General features: G+C 28.2%; 1 long non-coding RNA gene across 1 annotated transcript; it reads right to left on the reverse strand.

The window, feature by feature from the left end:
- Positions 1 to 500: 500 nt before the first annotated feature.
- LOC136087303 (uncharacterized) lies at positions 501 to 814 on the reverse strand. Its single transcript, XR_010641702.1, has 2 exons — positions 743 to 814; positions 501 to 561 (listed from the first exon to the last, which is right to left on the reverse strand). It is a non-coding gene; the product is annotated as an uncharacterized LOC136087303 (long non-coding RNA).
- Positions 815 to 20,198: the final 19,384 nt, after the last annotated feature.

The raw sequence follows: 20,198 nt of genomic DNA on the forward strand, positions 1-20,198 counted from the left end.
CAAATTAAAAATTATGAATTAAAACAATGAGCGAAAATTTTATTAGATATTCAGAAGTTGTTAAAACTTGCCACAAGCATTATTAAGTATAAAAAATTTAGTTTCAAGTAAAAACAGTTTATGTTATGAAACGTTTAAAACAGCCTAGTTTTTGGCAGTGATTTAGGCTAATATTTGTAGTATCAATTTATATATAGTATAATTTATTTTAAAAAAAAAACTTTTTTTTCCTATGCTTTTTATTTTGAAATAAAGTTAGGAGTACTTAGTACTAGGATCCCTTTAAGAACTTGCATACCACAATATCTCCACTCTCATCATCATTATATAAGTCTTATTAAGTTTTTAAATGTAATAAAATAAATTAATTGTAATATAGAAAAAGAAAATATTCTAAATTACTGCCACCTTATTTTAAATTATTAAATGATTACGACATACCATCTAAATATTGTATAAAGTCTGTCTGTAGCTTTCTTTTTTTTATTCGTTTTCCCACAAGAGGTTCATCAATGTCTGTTGATGTTGTATATTCAAAATTTTCACATTCCTGAAAGCTATCTGAAAATGCAATTTTCAAAATACAGATATATACAGATATAAAATTTAATATTAGAAGAAAATATTAAAGAAATAGAGATATTTATAGAAATACAATTTATTTAAATGATTATATCTTGTCTTTTTTTAAATAAAACTATCAAAGAAGACAAATTTTTTAGTTTCTTCTAAACACTATAACCTGAACAGAATTTTATTTTCACTAATTCAAATTTGAACCAGTTGGGCTGAGGTTCAGCTCTCTGCTCATATATGCTCATATCCTTCCAAGCTGCTCGTATCCATAATATTATGCTAAATAAATGTTATATTAATGTTCATATTATGTGGGAATGTAATATATATATATATATATAATATATATATACATATATATATATATATATATATATATATATATATATATATATATATATATATATATATAATATATGTATACATACGTACTGGATATTAATCTGTTTATTTTAGGTTAGGACTATCCAATATTTTTTATCTGATAGTTGTGTGCATAAATTTTGCATTAAAGCGTCTTTTAACCAAAACCTAACTTTTATAAAAGTTTATATCTAACCTGGAAAACAAAATGTTATCTTAAAGCTATTAAAATGTTTAAACACAGCAAACCAAACTTTAAAATTTGAAAAAAACTACAAAATAATTTTATAGCGTAAAGAAATTTATTAGAATATCAATAAAAATCAATGGAAAATTAACGACTATCTATTTTATTTATAATTTACAACTACTACTCGTTACAATGCAGAAACGGCATTAGGACGTATCCATCTCCACATGGTAGTTTAAGCCCCTTTTTGGCAATATCCTCATTAGTCAGCAGTTTTGTTTGGGTATGTTTATGGCGTTTTTCTGAATAGTAGATATTTACAATTGCTGAAGAGCATGGTTCTATAAAAAAAGTCTGTAGATAGGAACAGTCAAAAAGACAGCAAAAATACCCATTTGTTCTAACTTCTATAATCTGAGCGTAAGTGTCATTTTTAAGAAACACAATTGAGTCTCTAGGATGTGTTAATAGCTTTTAATCTCTTTGTTTTAATTTATTATTACCTTTTCGAACAAGCTCAATATTTCCATACTCTTCAATCCTCTTAGCACTTTGGACAAGTGGGTTTTATGGCGCCCGAACATACTTTTTTAGTGTCTGTAAAAAATTTTCAAACGGAAAAGCACTAATTTCATCAAGCGATAAATTAAAAATACGTACTTCATCTGCTAGGTGAAGTAAATGATGAACGTTATATATAACAAAATTATCTCCATACAACTTTTGACAGTGAAGAACATAATGTTCTAGTAGTTTTTGTGCATACAAGATATTCAACTCGTTTACCTTTATCAGGTGAAAGTAAAATATTAACAGCAACAGACAATGTTAAAAACGTATGTACAAATCCTGTTTTAACACGCTTTTTAACGTAGCTTGACCCGTTTATAACAAAAATTGACGGAATTATGTAGCCTTCCACCTATCCAACTCAATCAGTGCCCGAGGGCGCCTTGCAAACTCACTAGGGATACACTTTTTTAATTCAAGGAGGTTTTCAGTAAATTTAAAATTTGATGGCTACATAATCTTACTACTTTATCTCCTTTTTTCAAAAATTGAAGCATTCGTTTAACCAAACCTAAACAAACTAAATGTATGTAGTCCAGAAAAAAAGTGCTTAAACAGTTATTTGTAGTAATGGTTTTGGACAATGCTGGTGACTATTATTATAAGCTAAATTGAGGAATTCTTTTTCAGTGCGTCTTTTTGCATTAAAACAACCTGGGTTAACAAATATTGTTTGTCTATTAGCTGACATTCTAACTGCACAACATCGTTCACACCCATGCAAACTGTTATTGGCTTTAATATTTTTTTAAAAAGCCCTAGCAGGTGCATCACACACAAATGACTGCAATAACAAGGTAAAGGTTTTCTTCACCATAACTAAATCCATACTCTTGGAGGTGCTTAACCTCATAAATAAAATCTTGCAAAAAATCATCTACAGAGTTTGGTTTTGAACTCCCACTAAAAGCAATCATAGGAGTAGGATGATTTATAGAATATAATATTGGCCAAAATGTCAGGCTAGATGATTTGCACAAAGGTATGCAATCCACATTTACTTTCAAGTTCGGACTTTCATTACTGTCATCTCTTTCTAAAGATTCTGTATTCTGTATATAAGAAGCATATTTGTCAACAGGAAAACGAAAGATTTGTACCCAAAGGCAATCACGAAGAAATCACGGAAAGAATCTCAGTCAGCTTTAAGGTAGTTGTAAGAAGTACGATGATAAGGGAATTCAAACGATGAAGAAAAATGAGTTAATAATTTCAGAGAGATCAGACTGTGATCAGAAGCACCTAACGGTTAATGTGTAGAAACTGAGCACTGACTAAGATCAGAAACAAAATATAAGTTGAACAGAGAAGATAAATGATTCGGATTGTCTGGAAAGTGAGTGGAAATGTTAGTTTTTTTAATAAGGGTTGAGAAAGGCAAATGTGCTCTGCCACTCTCTGTCAGTGTCAGTGACTCTACAGGCTTTAAAATCTGCAGAGTCACTGACACTAGAGCGAAGCCGTTCAGTGTGATAAGCATGAATGTTACCGACAACACCAATATTCGCTGATGGATAAAGAGAGAGGGCTCGGTCGATTTGATCATAAATACCATCAGAAAGAGTGCAGTTTTGAAATGAAGGAGAGCGATATAGAACAAAGAAAAAGGCGAAAGAGTGAAGTGTAGCTAAACGAATGTACATGAAAGAATAGTCTGTGGATTAAAACCTAATTTCACGACAAATTGGTGAATTCTTACGAATTTAAATGCCCAAGCCAAGCATGTGAGTATTGGAATCTTTACGAAATAAAGGATGATAACCATCAACACTAAGATCTCAAGATGAGACAGCTGAACTCAAATTATTCTCACAAAGAGCAAATAGGTCTGTTGAACTTTGCAAGAGATAAGATTCAAAGACTACGAATATTAGTGAATGATAGGTTTAGAGAACTTTGTGATGACGATGGTTTTTTTGTTTATTAGTTTTTGGTACTTTTTCATTTTGATATTTGTTATAGAATTTAACTCAAACCACCGATAGTACTCAGTGCACTGTTTAATAGCCCTAGCAATTGTCTCATTATTACCAATAAACCCTAAACCGTAACAAAGGAACCCAATTATGGCCTTGGCTATGCACCCCAAAAGTAACAGCAGAATACCATCCATGCGCAACATGGCACTGTTAATACTTTGATATTTTTCAGCTGTTGATGGAAACAGCTTTTTTGAGAGCTTACACAAAGTAAGGGAAACCTTACAACCAGCCGGTCCTTGTTTGTACCATGGCAAGATACACAAATATCAGTCAGTGCCTTTTTTTTTTGCAATTTATTTGCAGCATTTATCACGGTTTGTTCTGCTACAGATTTAACATCTGTTACAATTACTTTGAAAAAGTAATTTTTTCAAATAATTCTGGTCATAAACTTAGGTAAATTTATAATTGAATAGAACTTTTTTATGCCTGCATATCCATAGCCCATTAATCGCATGCAATAAATAATTTGCTTAATAATATCAAATCTTTTTCTATTGTAATCATTGCATCAGCAACAGAGCTGCTAAGAGTTTGTCTAGCTGTTTTCACATTCATTACGTGTCGATGAAACTCTATATGTTTTCTTGATAGTTTGTTTGCAAATTCCAAACCTTCAAACTTTTGTAATTGAAACAAAGCTTTAATGTAACTCCATGTTAAATCACTTGCTTTAATTTTATTCGATAAAACATAACCAATGGGTGTTTTCCAATGTCCTCACGAGCCAACTAATATGAAAACTAATGCCACATTAGCTGGAGTATTAGGTACACATGCTTTAATATCCTTGCCGGAATCACAAAATCCAGTATATTGACCTGAACTTTTGTCATAAGTTATACTGTTTTCGATTCCCATAGCATCAATAACGAGGGCACAATATTTAAAGTTTACATCTGTTTTCTGTTTATCATCAAGATAAGCAAAAATATCACGGAATAAACCAGGGTCACAATTAAAAGATGATGTCCAATGTGATATTGAGCTGGCAACCGGAACCCACAACATTGGTTGAAAAAAGTTACATGCACGTGGAGAAAAAAAATGAAGAGTTAAAGCAAAATTATTTACTTCATTTTTGTATCTGTGACCTTTTGGTTTTACATTTTGATTGAGAAATTGATTTTTCCCAAACAAAATATTACAGGACTTTTCATTTTTATATGCGCGTCTATTCATTCTTATATGGGTGTTTATTCATTCTTTTATGCGCGTTTATAGGTGAGTCAACCACCCATAAAATCTCTAATATGATTTTATATAAACTTTTACATAAGCTTTTTATATTTTTAGATAATATATAACAATTTTATATAATATATAATAATTTATATAATTTTTATATAAGCTTTTATGTTTTTATATAGATTTATTTGAAATATCGATTAGGCTGTTGCCACTGCTATTTATTTAAAAATAAATAGCGCTGGATTTATGTAACTACGCGTATAGTTGTAAAATAGAACTAAGTTAAACTCTGTAGTACCCATATTATTTTTAAGTTTCCTGATTACCCCCATCCGTATTTCGAGGCCTTTCTCCCTGTTTGTAAGAATGCTTTAAAGAAGAAGAAAAAATTCTTCTATTGGATCAAGCTGAGGTGTGTAAGATGGCACATACTTAATAGCTATGCCATGAGAGGCTAGTGTTTGTCTAACAGAAAGACTCCACTGGAATTTACAGTTGTCCATAACAAACACCAACGCTTCCACATCTGTATTCCTAATCGCTGGTGCCAACAGTGTTGTAATGAAAGTAAAAAATGAACTTGCATTCCAGTTTTTATTTCATAAGGCAGCACTCCTATTGTTGAAACAGCACAAATCTAGCAAACATTCCTGCCACGATTACAGTTTCTTTTAAAAACAAAATTTTTTTGTTTAAAAATACTGAAATTTTTATTCTAGACATTTATTAATTCAATTCTAATCTCGACATTTAATAACAGTTGCTTCTAAAAACACAACATAACAATATTGTTTACTAATTTTTCTTGAAACTTTTTCTTTTATTTGCAAAGCTTACGATTTTTTTAACAAAATATCATAAGATATTTTTTTTTAAACTGTTTAAATTTAAAAGTTAAGATAATTACGCAGTATTCCATTTAAAACTATGGTCTCCTACGAAGAAGGTTCTAATTCCTCTGGATATCTCGTACGGTATTTATGCAGTTTAAATCATTACACAAATCGGATAAATTTATGACTGCAAACGCTAGAGAGATGAAGAGATCCTTGAAGATTTCTGAATATTTCTGCACCCTGTGGTACACCATTACAAATCTTGCATTAATCTGATTTCCATTTACCACTCTTTGTTTTCCGGTTTTTTTTTAAAGTGTCAGTTCAATTAAAATCATTGCCTTTATTTCCATATTTTGACATTTTATATATAAGTCAATAGTGGGACACCTTTTCGAATGCCTTTTCAAAATCTAGGACTAATATATCAATTGGATAACTATTTTCAATTTCAGTTTATATAATATTGAAAGTTTCTAATAAGTTTGTTAGGCACCCTTTATTTTGTACAAATCCATGTTTTGGAATTGCTAATAAGTTGTTCTCTTCTGATATAAACCAGCTTTTTTTAAATTATTTTTTCCATTATTTTACTTAGCATCGAGGTTAAAGAGATAAATCTGTAATTAAGCGGATCCTTCTTGTCTCCTTTCTTTAAAGTGGCGTAATGTTTTCATATTACATAATTCTGGCAGTTCTCCTGAATGAATCGATTTCTCGAATATTACAGATTGAGGTATAGATTATCCTTCTGCACAATACTTTAACACATGGGGACTGTTGTTATTGCAACCAAAAGATTTGTTTTCAATAAGTTCTAATAAATATTTAAGTATAATATCTTCTTTTAGTTCTTGATCCCAGTCACTGACATTTAAATAATTGCTTGTTTTATTAATGAAATATAGTTGCATTTGGTTTGCTCTAACTAATACTTATTGGAAACTAAAATTTAGTAGATTAGCGATGACTTTTTTACTGTAACTAGTTTCAAGTGCTGGTATTTTTGTATGTGTTTGATTTTTCCTTTACGCATATGCATTGAAGCGTTTTGGATTATGTTTTACATCTTTTGCTAAACTTATTTCATAATCACTTGCATATTTTTTAATTTGTTTTTTAATTGTTTTATTGACTTATTTTCATTTGTTATCAAGTTTGTACTCTTGCAGTTCATAGTGCGCACTCTACACTATAAACTGCATTTTTTTCTAATTAAATTCTTAGTTTGTATAACAATGCATGGGTTTTAGATAGATCAAGTGTTTTTGTAGTGGTAAAGAATAATTTTTTGCTTTTTCGTAAATTTTTAAAAAGTATTTATAACATTGGTTTGTAAACATTTCATCAAAGATTTCAACCCAATTTATTTTATTAAACATGAGATTCATTTCCTTGTATTTTCTATTTCGAAAATCAAATCCCATACCCAGCAAGCCTACATGCGTTGATAAACCTTACAACAATGTTGCGCATTGCGTTGGCCCGACATCGACTACCAACGCTGTTTTAAATCATTTTGGTTAGAAATGCGACTTCACCAAAAACAAAAAAACAACACTTGTCAACAATGTATTTTCACAGCAGACATGCAGCCTTGTTTTAACGTTATGATTTGGTTAAAATGCGTCACGACGTCGGCATCATCTTTGACATAACGTATGTACTATAACGTTAGTTCCACCAACTATAAATTAACGCATAAACAACATTTTTAATTAACTCGATTTTAACGAACTAAATATTTCCGTATAATCGACGTAGATATAAAAGCGTTTGTTCCTTCATACGACCGTTCATACAACGTTTACAAATTAACATTTCCTTATCATACGAAATATTACCGTAGAATCAATGTAAATAACATAGTGTTTATTCCTACGGCCAATCCCTGGCGTTACGGTTAAAGGTTAACAATTGTTAAGAATTCTGTGAGACGCAAGAAATTTTACACATAATTTACTTTTATTTTGTTTCTCATGATCCTATTTTCATACTTTATGGCCAACATTACAATCATGTTGATTCGGCATTTAAATATTGAATAGACATGGTTGTGGTTGATTTTGTCTATAAAGTATAAGAATATGATCTTAAAAAATAATTTATTTGAATTAAATTTATCTCAATCAAAAAATTTAGTTAATTATGTAATGTTAAACTAAATTTGCCCAGTACGTAAATTTACAGCAAATTTTAGATCATGTGTAATCAAAATTTAAATGTTTTAGATCACGATTTAGAGCTGTTTTCTGCCCTTTATAATTGAATTTGTGAGAAAAAGAAAAGTACTAGTCTAGTTTTTGTTATTTTCACTTTTTTTCATAATTTCATTTAACTTGTCGATCTCTCTATGTACTACAAAAGTATTACTAGTCCATCTTTCTTTCATTATTTTTTGCCATATATTTTTGCCTAATTATAACTGTTTCGAAATGAAAATATTGGGCTAGTACTGTTCTTCTTTTTATCAATTCGACTATAAAGAGCAAAAAATAATGTTGTTACTGATGAACCAGATAATCATTTCTTATATAATATTTGTGATAATTATTTATCGCGAAAAATTGGAAAATGACAATTTTTTTTTTTTTGTCACATTCTGTTGCAAGTGTTGCCAAAGAAAACAAAAGTGTTAGTTTACAAAGTCAATTAGCTGCTTGGGGTATACAACGATATTGCTAAAGGTCATGTATGAAAGACTTCATTTCTATACTTCAATTGAAAAACTTTACAGACTTGCTAAAAGATCAACGAAATTTACTTCAAACTCTTGTTTCTAGCAGGTCTGATGCATCTTGTGGTTTTTTTTCATATTGGTTTGAAAAAAGTATTTTGAAATTACTGTATATTCTAGTAAAAAAAAATCTGACAACGTTCAAGGTTTTATAGACAACTTTGTTCTTGAGTTTTTTGCTTTTAAAAATAAGAACATAATATTTTCAGGTAAAGTATATGAACCATATTGAATGCTTTTAATTGTAATGCCCTTGTGCGTCAACTTTTAATGTCTATTTAAGCACATAGCTCCTATTCTGGGTGCGATAGATGTGTTTTAGAAGGTACTTTAATTGAAAATAGAATGGTATTTAGTGATAGTCATTCAGCACTAAGAACATCCAGAATTTTTAATAGTTTAGGCTACGTATCGCATCATATTGCTGAAAGTCCACTCTTTAAGATAGGATTTTTGTGCATTGAAGGCTTCCTTTAGACTACATGCACCTTGTGTGTCTTGGAATTCGGAAGCGTATTTTGTTATTTTTAGTAACAACTGCTTTTAAGAAGAAATCCAGATAAACTTCACTACAAAAGGAATCTGTATCTAAATGTCTAAAATCTTTTAAAGGATGTCTTCGAACTGAATTTGCTGACAATCTAGAGCACTTGATGAAGTTAAGCTACAAAAATCATCAGAGTTTTGATTGTTTTTATCTATATACTAGACCTCTAGTGCTCAAAAGTGTTCTGCTTAAAACTTTTTATGAACATTTTTTTACTTTAGGTGTAGGTTTTGGGTTGTTAGAAGAATATCACGAATGCCGGATTGCCCATTTAAAGTATGCAAACGAATTACTTAGATTTTTTGTTGTTATTGCTTTTGTTGATATTGCTTTTGTTGATGTTGTTCCTGTTTCCTATGGTGAACACTTTAATGTTAACAATGTTTACAATTTGATTTACGTAGCTGATGACTGTATTCATTTTGACTGTGAATTGGACGGAATATTTTGTTTTCCTTATAAAAACTATCTTCAAGTTTAGAAAAAATTTGTATGCAACGCACAAGTTCCTGTAGCTCAAGTTGTTAACAGGCTTACAGAATTAGAAAAATCTGGATTAAAGTTAAATAGAACTGCAAAATTAACTGTAATATCTAAAAAAGAAAAAGATCGATGTTTTCTCATAAAATATGGTCATATTGCACTAGTTTATGATGAAAATAATGGTAGATTTGCCTGCATACAACAAAGTTAAAACATGCTTATAACTTGTTTAAAAGCCCATGCAAGTCAAAACATCTTAACATCTGTGAAATTGGGTAGCCCAATATTAAAAACTATTTCTAAAGAAGGTATTTTCAAAAAATGTGTTCTTCTTAGAAATAGATAAAAATTTTGCTATATTCCTTTTGTATCACAATGTCGAATGGCGTTAGAAATGTATTTAGAATTTAAATTTTTATAACTTGTTATGTACTTCATTTTTTCAAAATAATTTTTTTTATATAAATAACATCGTTTGTTATTATAAACTATATCACTATGAATAAACAATAATACAACAATATTTTAAAATATAAAAAATGTGCTTTTTAAAAAAAAAATTTTAAGAATAGTGCTTTTTAAAAAAACCAAATTATCAAAAATATAGTTCATTAAACAAACATACTTGTTTTAGCTTAGGCTTTATAACGATACTTTCAGTTATACTTTTTTAATAATAACTATATATTACTATTGCTAGATAATAATATATTATTTATATAGCATTTTGCAATCTAGATTGTAAAAAGTAAGCATTTACAGAATAAAAATTTATAATGAGAAAAATACTAGCTTACTGCCTCTTTAACGAACCATACCAATTAAAGTATGCAAAAAAAAATTAAATTGATCAAAACCAGTGTTGCTAAAATGCTGAAAACAATGACAGTGAAGAAAGCATGGACTCTTATGACGATAAAACAAATAATTCTTGTGTAAAGTCTAAGAAGCTTTTAATAATATCAAATCCAATTGCTAGAACAGAACTAACTCTACAAAACAAAGTAAGAAAAGAAATTGAAATGAATCGAAGCCAGTGTTGTTTAAATGAGGAAGACAGTTACAGTAAAAAAAGTGTTACGTCGATAAAACAGATAATTCTTGTCAAAAGGCAAATAAGCTAATATCATCAAGTCCGTTTGCTAGAACATAATTAAACAATGACCCTGTTACATCAAGTTGTCATTTTTCACTGAATCTAATTTCTCACGATGATTCCCGTAAGTCATATAATTGTGGCATATATTTTCTCAAGTATTTAATTTTTATTAAGTTGTGATATTGGTGATAATAAATGTTTAACTTATTTTAGCTGATTTTTTTCAAGGATATAGAAGACGCGTTTTATATCTACTCACTGAAATATGGAATCTGTTACTTGATGACCAGTTAAAACAGTCTTTAAGTGCAAGCATCCTTCTAGAAAAGATAAAATATGCTGAAGAATTAGACGAATTTGTTCAAAAATTTTCACTCTCTGATAATAACTAACTATTAGTTAGTTAAGTGCCGATTTTAATTATTTTATAAAAACTTTGTGTAATAGCATGTCTATTAGTTGAATGTCAATCTTTATATTGTTATTGATTTTAGTATAGTTAATTGCACTGCATATTTTATAAGGTGATTCAATTGATTGGTAATAGTGAAGCAACATTAAAGGCAAATGTTAAAAATATAATGTTACGCTTATTTTTTTTTAGTTAATTTGATTTACAGAGGTCAAAAAAAACCATAATTAAGAGGTTTAAGATTCAACCATACTTTCTGGTGGTACAAAGCCTTACGTGTTTCCGTGCTGCCTTGTTTTGCAAATTTCATGAGTTATTTAATCTTCTTATTCTTTAAGGAATTAGAGATTTAGTATTTTTTTCAATATAAGCAGGCTTCTCCTTTGTACTTCCACTTCGAATGAATGTGGTGAACAAAAAATATGTATATAGCATGATAAACTTTAGCTTTTTTAGGTTAATGACAAATGAAGTTATGCCAGAGTTAAACATGGTTGGATCGGCAAAGAAACGAGGTTTTTTGCAAATTTAAGATAAATGAAGCTGTACTTGGTATTATGTAATTTATTTGTCAAATATCGAATATTAAGAGTTTAAGCTAGTTTGATGTGAAAAAATCTGTCAAATTAATATTTATAAAGCTGTTTTTATAACCTCAAATAATTTTACAAATAATAATTAAAAGAAGATGATTTTTATAATTAATAGTAATTTTTCACACTTTTTCTAAAAACTATAATTATTTAAAAGCCGTAATAAAAAAGGATTTCAAAATAAGTCTGGCGTTTGCAAATCATTTTTTTTTTAAAGTACGCCCATGATCGCATTGGTGGCGGTGGTCTTAAAAGTTGCAAACATGATATTTATCTCTAACAATTTTGATTATAATAAAATAAACATCTGTTTATATTTGTTGTCTTTTATATTTAAAAAAATGCATACAGATGTATAATGTAAAATCTATACAATTATAAATGTCAACGTTATTAAGCTCTAGATATCTATCCCATATATGTATATCTTGAAAATTATTTATATTTTTAACATTGCAATGTTAGGAAGAACTTTACCGTTGCAACGTTACGGAATTTATCAAATCTTGCGATCCACTAAAGCGTTGGCGATAATTCTTAAGGTTTGTTGGTTTCATGAATATAATTCTAATTTTTCAAGTAAATTCTCAAGTTTTATAAAAATAATTTATAACTTATATTGATGAAATAGACTATTATAAACTGGTCAATTTAAGGGTTTAAACTTGTGTAGAAAATAACGTTAATTCGCAACTGAAAATAAACGTTGTTTTTTAACGTTGATAAAATGATTTTGTTTTCACGTTGTTTCTATTTGCCAAACAATACACAGATACGACGTTGTTAAGACATTGTTGTTTGTGTTTATAAACCTAAATTTATTATCAACTTTATCATTCTACAGATGCTTCAGCAATGGTCTTCAGCGTTTTTTCCGTTTGCAAAAGCAACTGCTATTTCAACGAGTCGTCAATGTCGAGAGTCGACGTTTTTTCAACGTTGAAGTGTTTCCTGGGTTAAGTCAGCATTGCGTAATAGTTTACGTTGATTTAACGTTGCATTTTACGTTGACATAATGTTGTAATTTAACTTAATTCAACGTTATATTTACGTTTGCACAACGTTAAATTTTACTTTTATCGGAATTAAATTTATTTGTTTTATATTTTAGCATATGTATATATATACATATATATATATATATATATATATATATATATATATATATATATATATATATATATATATATACATTATTCATGTTTATTTTGCTTGTGGATTGATATTTCGTTATATAAAGAAGATAAAAGTATATTAGCAAAATATAGATCAACCTTGAGCCAATGTATATTATCCAAAGGCAATCCATACAAATTCGAATAACGTTGCGTAATGAACATTAGATCAACGTTAATCCATATACATCAGATCAATGTGGGGTTATATACATTTGGTCAACGTGGAACCATATCCTTTGGATTAACCTTGATCCATATACGTTTGATCAATGTTAGGCTTAGATCGGAAAAACAACAATTTTTTGTATTGTTTATACATCCCTTGGACCTATGTAATTTTGCTAACTGTTTTTAATCACGTTTTTATGGAGAATTTTATTAATATAAAAACGATCAAACTAACATTAAATCAAAAGTATTTGCATCGGAAAAAACACCCTACGTTTGCATATAAATTTACATACGTTGGCCCAACGTAAGTGTGCTAGCTGGACTTTTTGTTATATAAATTGTGAACTTTTTGATCAGTGAACTTTTTGACACATGAATTGAAAAAGTTAGTTTCCCATTTTAAGATGTAATGGCTATTAGAAACTTGACCAAGTGGAGAATTGTGTTTAATGTTGATTACTAAGTTTAAATTTTCCAATTATTAAATGTAATATTTTTGTTGGTTTATCAACAGCCATTTGAAAAGTTAGATTGACGCAAGTAATTGTTTTGCAATTTATTAATCAATGCATTGGCAATTTGGCAGTTTTGTTTTAGTTCGATAATTTATTTTTATTCTAAATTATATTCGGGAAATTGAAATCACCAATAATCATTAAGTTGGAGTATTTTCCATTGAAAACATCCTTTTTTGCAGTTTTTATTAATTCATTAATTAAATTGTTTACTAAGTAACTAGTATTTGGTGGTCTTAACATATATCCAAATAATTTTTTGTGTTATGAAATACTAAGCCACACCATATTTCTTCAACTTCTTTATATAAAGACGAAACAACTACATTATGAGCAATTATATCGTATTTGGTAAAAATGGCAACAATTCCACCTGGTTTATTTGTTTTTACTATTGTAATTTACTATTCTTGTTACTATTTTAATGTTGTTACTATTGTCAAAGCATATGTAGTTGTTAATATTCAATGATAATAGATCTTCGCATATGGCGGTCGCGTTTTTTTAATAGTAAAAGAGAAAAAGAAAAAAAAGATAAATATAAATATTAAACATAAAACCAAAATATAATAACAAGTAAATAATTATTTATTTTATAAGCATAAATAGTTCGTTAACGATCTTAAAAATCATCTTTAAACAAACGCACATAAAAACTCATGCAAAAAAGAAACGAAGGAAAATAAAAGAAAAAAGAACTTCGAATTAAAAAAAAATAAAAGAATACATAATAAACTTAAATAAAGATAAAAAAAGAAAACAAAAGAGCAAAAGTGAAGTGAACAAATAAAATAAAAATTAAAAATTAAAGAAAAGAAACTAGAAATAGTCGAACTAGATGATTGTAGTAAAATTTAACAAGAATTTAGTTTGTTTATTTTATAATACGCTTTTAATTTAATTTAATAATTTTTTTTTTTTTTCCAACTTTAGTTTGTTTATTTTTCATTACTTTTTTTTTAATTTATTGTTTGTTATTATATATACTTTTTATTATTATTATTATATATCTAAATAGTTTGTTAACTTAGTTACTTATTAACTTAATACTAAGTATAAACTTAATAGTTTAGTATTATGTATTTTCACTTATTATAACTAAAATATTTTACTTATAATTATTCAAAAAATTTTATTATTTTAATACAATTTATTTTATTTTATACTTATAACTTAAAGTTTATTATTTAACTAATCATAACTTGTTTTTAATATACATTTACGTTATTCTTCCCTAGCTTTATTAATAGTATTTTTTTTTTCATTATTTATTGTAATTGTTAAATAAATATTATTTTAATTCTGTTATTTTATTAAATGAACTATGTTTATATTATTAACAAATGCTATTATTGTTTTTTATATATTTGATTATATTACTGTTCATATTACTGTTTGTTTTCTTGTTTCACTTCAATAATTTTGTTTTATAAACTGTACAGCTTAAATATCCACTCACTGCAAAGATTGTTTTAAGAAAATTAATACAAACCATCACTACCTTCAATGTAATGATTGCCTAAACCTTTTTTATAAAAAATGATGTCGTCTGAATGATATGGAATATAGGATATTGAAAAACTCTAAAACATCTTTGTTTTGTATTTCATGTAGAAAATATATTTTTCCATTTAGTTCTTTATCTGAGAAAGAGCTGCGTCTGCAAACAATAAACAATAAAGTGATTCATATTAATAAACTCTCAAACAACATATCATCTTTTCCGAACAGCATTGAGTCTAATCTTTATATTGAACTTAATGACTTCATTTTCAATCAACTTAATAACAACAATGACAATGACGTAGACTTCGAAGAAAACCCTAATAATTGTAAATACATGGACATAGAATGTTTCAACTCTTCCAACATCGACAAAAATAATTTTTTGCTTTTTCATTTAAATACTTCTCTTATTAAAAATTTTGACGAATTAAACTTACTTTTATCTCTTATTAACCATGAATTTAGTATTATTGGCATTACTGAAACTAAATTAAAAAATGACATTCTACCAACTATCCCATTAAATCTTTACTTACTATAAAACATATAAAAGTAAAAAGAAACATTACTATAAGTTCTTTCCTGATAATGCCGAAAATTTGAAATCTACATGGAATTGTGTTAGGAATCTTTTAAACATTAGTTCTAGAGTTAACTCGTATCGTTTCTGCTTATCTTCTAACAACTCCATGATATATGGCCCCATTAAAATTTTGGAAACTTTTAATTCATTCTTTGTTTCAGTTCCGGAAGAATTATAGGAAAAGAATCACTCATACAATACTGACATTATTAAATATCTTAAAAATCCATTATAAATCAATATTCATAAAACATGCAGACAAAAACGAAGTATTATCTATTATTCATTATCTTAATGACAGCAAGGCTTCGGGACCTAACAGCATTCCAGTATCTATTTTTAAAGCTCTTGCAAATGATATGTACTTTCTGAACTATTTAATCTGCCATTTATCATCGGTGTATTCCCGAATATCTTTAAAACTGCTTCTGTTATCCCAATTTATTAAAAAGACTCAAAACTTGAATGTAATATCTGGAGACCAATTTCATTATTATCAAATGTCTGTAAACTTTCAGAAAAACTTTTGTATTCTCGCATTTACAACTTTTTGAATAATTCTGCCTGTTTTCATATTGACAGTTTGGGTTTCGCTCAAATCACCCCACTTCTCATGCTCTTATTAGCATTACTGAAATAATTAGTGGTGCAATTGACAGTGGTTCCTTTGCTTATGGTGTATTCATAGATCTTCAAAAAGCATTTGAAACGGTTGATCACAACTTTCTAATAAAAAAGTTAAACTACTACGGAATACGTGGTATTGCTAATCATTGTTTTTTTTCATACATTAGGGATCGCACTCAGTTTGTTTCAATTAATGGAGTTGAATCCACACATAAAGTTATTAAATATAGAGTTCCGCAAGGTTCCGTTCTTGAACTGTTATTGTTTTTATTATAAACAAATGGTTTATCTTGTTCTTTTAAAAATTAAAAAAGGTACATCATTATGTTGATGATACCAATCTTTTGAATATCAACAAATCACTTACGGCTCTTTGAAAAAAAGATCTTTATTGCTTATGTAACTGGTTAAATACTAATTAGAATGAAGAGTAATGTCTTTATTTTTATTGACATTGAATGTCAATAAAAATTAATACATTACTCTTCATTCCCATCAGAAAACTATTGATAATATCAAAATTAAAATTAACGGAAAAAATCTTGGAGTATATTTTGATGAAAACCTATCATGGTATAATCAACTGTGTCATTTTAAAAAAAACTTACACGAGCTAACATTATGCTTTCTTTAATTCGTTACTTTGTTCCTATCCAAACTTATCGAATGATTTCTTCTTCTTTTTTCTCTTCTCACATTTGCTATTTTTGTATTGTTTGGTGTCAAAAAAGTAACTTTTTACTTAATAACATTGCTAGTTTACAACGCCCATCTATTAGAATAATGACACTTTCACCAATGAGATCTGATATCGAAAAAATATTTTCTCAACTAAAATTCCTTAAATTCCTAGATCTTGTAAAGTTTTACAACTGTCTTTTTGTGTTTGACTTTCTCCAAAATAAACTACCAAACTCTTTTTTAAGTTTTTTTATTAAAACAAATGAAATTCACAATCATCACACCAGAAATACAAAAGATAGTAAGCTGTACTCTTCTTTTTTCAACACAAATAAATATTGTTAGTTTTTCATAAAACAACAATGTTTTCCCAATGGAACCAGTGTATTCCTACATTAATAAAATAGTCAAAAAAAATATCCCCTTGTTATTTTTTACTGCTTAACAGAATTCAATTTAAAAAAATATTGTTGGAGTGTTTCTTTATAATTTCTCTCTGTACTGAAGTTGTCTTTGATATATAATTTCTTTAAAGAACGAATTGTTTAATTTTTGCTTTATTTACTATTTATCTAAATAAATTTATTTATTATTGTGTTATTATTGCTACATTTTATGATATTATTATATTTAATTACTACCTATGATATGTACATGCAATTTATGTTTTATTATAATTATTCCTAATATTATTGATACTTTATTATTGTTATTATTATTTTGTATTATTACTATAATTATTACATGTATCATTATTATTTGTTTAACAACCTTTTGCTTTTTTTTCTTCTTATTTATATTTTTTATGTATTTAGGTGTCACTTCATTGACTTGTTTGTAACTATAAAAGTGACACCTAACCAAACTCTATTAATTTACGATGAGCATTTAGAAATTTTTATTTATATAGTTGAAAATATATATATATATATATATATATATATATATATATATATATATATAATATATATATATATATATATAATAGTAATTGAGTCATTTGTAAAACATGTTTCACAATTAAGTATATCTGGTAAATCTATCATATTTTTTGTTTCAAACTGTTTTCTTATTTATCAAAGATGTAGCATTTTTACACCAATGCTTAAGATAGTTATGCTTTTCAACAATAAGTTCATTTAAATTATCTTTTTCCCAATTACTGAAATTTATATGAGTCAAATCGTTCTTTGGTGGGCAACTTGATTTTTTAAAGTCTTTTCTTTGCTATCTTCTTATTTTTATAATATTATCCTTTTAGATTCCATAATAAAAATCTTCTCTCCCTTGATTTTTATTATATTTACCTCCTACATTTACATTCCTGTCTCAATAACTTGTATTTATATCTTTTTGTTTCTGTTAACTCCGGGTTGATGAAAACTTTTTCATACTCTTTTGAGTCACGTAGCTCTTTTGCTTTTTTTAATATCGACTTTCTTTCAGAAATATCTATCCATAATACGCTTGCATAAGAGGTGCAGATTTACTAATTAAATACAGTTTTAAATAGTGTAAAATCGTAATCGTCATAGCTGTTATATCTTCTTTTAATTTGTCTACGCGAAAATGCTACTGATGAGGAAAATGTCGTGGTAACCTATGATCTTTGACTTCAATTTCAGGTGTTAAACTATTATGCTGCTCCACTATATTTCAATTCAACCATCTTTGTGTTTATGGCACCATGGTTTTCAACTAGATTTTATCAATAATTTTCGATCCTCCTAACTAAATGGTTTTCAACTAGATTTTATCAATCCTTTCGAACCTCGTAGTCAAAGACTTTTATGTTGATTTAGCTTTATCGATTTCATGAATTCGAACGCGTTTGTAATGTTAGGAAATGATTTCAAAAGCTGTGCCGTGTTTTGGTGGAACTTAGTTGATTAAGATAGACACGAGGGTGAACTACATTTTACTCTTGCATTTGTTCTTTTTACTATCTAATGAACTCTTTCAACAATTCCGTTTTCCGATGATTTTTTAACAGCCTAATAGATAATTCTTATTTTTCATTTCGACGCCAAAGCTTGCATAATCTGAGAGCTAAGTTATCTAGAAGAACTTCAGAAAGAGGTTCAAAAAATGATCATGTTGTTTTTAATGATTAAGCAACAAGTTTCCATAACGTGTATCTGCTTGGGCCACAATAAACATGAGTAACATCGCATGATACTCTTTCCGTACTTTACTAACAACGCAATTTCCTTTATTCCACGAAAAACAATAGGATCAATTGAATTACATTCATCACATTCAGCGATAACCTTTTCCACTGTGTCTCCGTTAACGTGGATAGCATCACGCGCACATAACTCCATACTCTTGGAAACTCCAAAGTGTGCTATTGGATAAATTTTTCGAATCTGCTGATTATCATACTTATAAATTATATTATATTCTTGCGTTGCAGCTTCGCTTTTTATCCATTAAGTTAGCACTCTTGTGAGTTCATCTGCAATATTTTTTGTTTTGGTACCCCTGTAACATTTCCATTTATGACATATTCTTCCACCGACTTCTAAATATTTGAAGCCTTCGTCGAATTAACATTTCGCAATCCCCAGCACATTTTACAGGTTTGTCACGAATCAATTAAGAATTTAACCATCTGAAGCCTGTCTGTGGCAGGATAGCTCAGTTGGTTAGATGGTCAAACAATAAGTTAAAACCCAGGCTGTTGTACAATACGAGCTTAAATCCTGCCACCGCTAACTCAGCGCTTGAGTAAAACTTTGGTACGCAAAAATGTTGGTCATTAACGGACACTACTTTGGATTTGTTTTAATGACTATTTGTGCTGTTACTAAGCTAAGCCAAAAATATCTTCGGATATAAGAGCATTGCATAGAAAAATATAGTATGAAAATTCAAATAAATAAATAAAAATAGATAAATAAAAAATACACTATGAGAGTCAGTTTTAATGAAATAAAAGACATCACTTGGGTTTTTTTTCATTGCCATATTTAGACCTTCCATACATGCATTCAATTCAGCTACATTGATATGCATTGCATCAGACTTCGGAGTCATGATGCATCTTCTTTTTTTTTTTTTTTATCTTTTTTTTTGTCACCTTTGCATTACCACAACTCCTTTTGCCAGCGAACTTGTATCACACGATACAGTAAGAAATGCATTTAATATTTCATACAATATTTGCCGGATCGCATTTTACAACTTTATCTACAACTTCATTTAGCATTTCAATAACATACTTATTCATAATAGATTCATCCTAACCTGCTTTGTTTGTACATCTCTTTATATAGCTGCATGCAAGTCTCAACATCCAGAAATGGAAGAATAGCAGCAAGATTTCCACATAATGAGAAAATATTTCTCTTGGTGA

This window comes from Hydra vulgaris, chromosome 11 (assembly GCF_038396675.1).
Source record: "Hydra vulgaris chromosome 11, alternate assembly HydraT2T_AEP".
Classification (NCBI taxonomy): Eukaryota; Metazoa; Cnidaria; class Hydrozoa; order Anthoathecata; family Hydridae; genus Hydra; species Hydra vulgaris.